The sequence below is a fragment of the Capsicum annuum genome, unplaced genomic scaffold (genome assembly GCF_002878395.1).
Source record: "Capsicum annuum cultivar UCD-10X-F1 unplaced genomic scaffold, UCD10Xv1.1 ctg83059, whole genome shotgun sequence".
NCBI lineage: Eukaryota > Viridiplantae > Streptophyta > Magnoliopsida > Solanales > Solanaceae > Capsicum > Capsicum annuum.
In genome coordinates this window covers 9,536-11,442 of record NW_025893899.1, presented here as the reverse complement: position 1 = coordinate 11,442, position 1,907 = coordinate 9,536, and positions in this window count along the sequence as shown.

Genomic DNA, 1,907 nt, shown 5'->3' with positions numbered 1-1,907 from the left:
AGCCAAAAACATACAGGTCCATACGCGAAGGCTTCGCTCCCGTATCCCCAACGGGATCAATGGTGGGCTCCGGGACATGGGTTGCACTGCAAACTTTATAGGTCTAAATCAACAAAATTCGGGTCACAAACTCTAAAACTAACACTATGCTTTTGTGATGTTGAGGTAGGGAGAGACAACACAACATGAAGCATTTTCTTGTTCTTGTTAGTCGTATTACCTTGTCGGCTGTGAGGAAAACTCGACCACAACCTTGACATTATTAACCATGTCTTATTCAGCATTTAAGCCAACTTCATGAGCCTTAGTTGATGGAACAAAGCCTAAATTCCTAAATAAACAATTCTAAAGGATACAACAAATCCATAGTAATACACAAAGCACAAACAAGAATCTAAATACTCCGCATGAAGCTTTTGACTTGTTCTTCAATGGCATAGTTATAGAATTACTACTAATACTATTCTTTCTCCTACACATATTAACTACTCCAAATAAATTCCATTAGCCCCTTCATGTTGATCCAAAACAGCCCTGGATTTCCACTCAAGTCCAAGTTCCTTCCAAGTTTTTTCAAGAAACTTGAATTGAATGGCACAACACCAGACAACATATTTCTACTCAAATTCAAGTGATACATATGTGTAAAGCTCATAAATTCCACTGAAATCTCGCCAGTAAATCGATTACTCTGAAGTGACAATGTAATTAAGTTAAAGTTATGAGTAACTTGATGGTGTTTCACCTAAGCAACCTGAACCTGCAAGCCTCAATTCTTGAAGTTTATGCAACTGACTGAATTCTTTAGGCAGTTTTATGTACATTGGATTGTCATCCATAATAAAGTATTATAGACATTGTAACTTATTTAGTCCTTTAGGAAAATTCCCACTTGTTGTTACTTAGAGCCAAGAAGTTCAAAGATTGTAAGTCTTCAATTATCTCAGGGATTTTTCCAGTGAAGGAACTCGCGCTAAGGTCAAGTTTTTGAAGAGTAATAAGGTATCCAATTTTGTCTGGGAGTGGACCTGTGAATGAATTGTAGCTGAAATCTAAGTGAACAAGATTCTTGAGATTTCCTACCGTCGCGCCCCATTTTTCTCGCGAAAAGCGGGATTCAACGTTACTACTCTTTTTGGGATTGTTTAAGGAAATGTGAAGAGTCGTCACCTAACGTATTAAGGTGATTTAGGGTACCGTTCTAGGCTAATGTCACGACCTGAACCGGGGCCCTGATCGTGACGGACATCCCAAACCATGAAGGCCCGAGAGCCCTTCTAACTTGTAATCATATACACCAGTCATATACAAATAAGAAATGCGGAAAAATACATAATGAAACGGAATCATGGTCATAAGTTTGAATTCAATTTATAATATAGAAAGTAAAGCCTAACAACAACTAGACAATGTCTGAACCAGTCTGTGAAATCTCTACTACATGATCAAATCAAAGTTGTCTGAAAACTGGGATAAGGCCCCTAGTAGAGCAAAACCATAATAAATGATAAATGAGTGAAAACTACTAGGCCTTATAAAATATAGAAGGCTCACCAACTGAGCTCTACACTTCTGCCGGAAGAAATCTACTGCTTATCAAGACCCCTAGATTGAGCCTCAGAACCTGGGAGGGTAGGGGGTCAATACAATTGTATTGGTACGCAGAGCAAATCCAAAATAATAATTTATATTCAACATATATGAGAGCAATTTAAAAATAGTTCATAAATATATCATATGGTAAGAAATCACATGGGCATTTTTAAAAGACTCTGTAAAATCATCTGAACTCTGTGACACTCTTTGTTTTACTTCTGCGCTAGGGGGTACACCCTACAATTTCACAGTTTTCACCGACCTTATATCGGTTGCCACCAAGATAGGAGTAATAGTGAGGGAAGAGCACA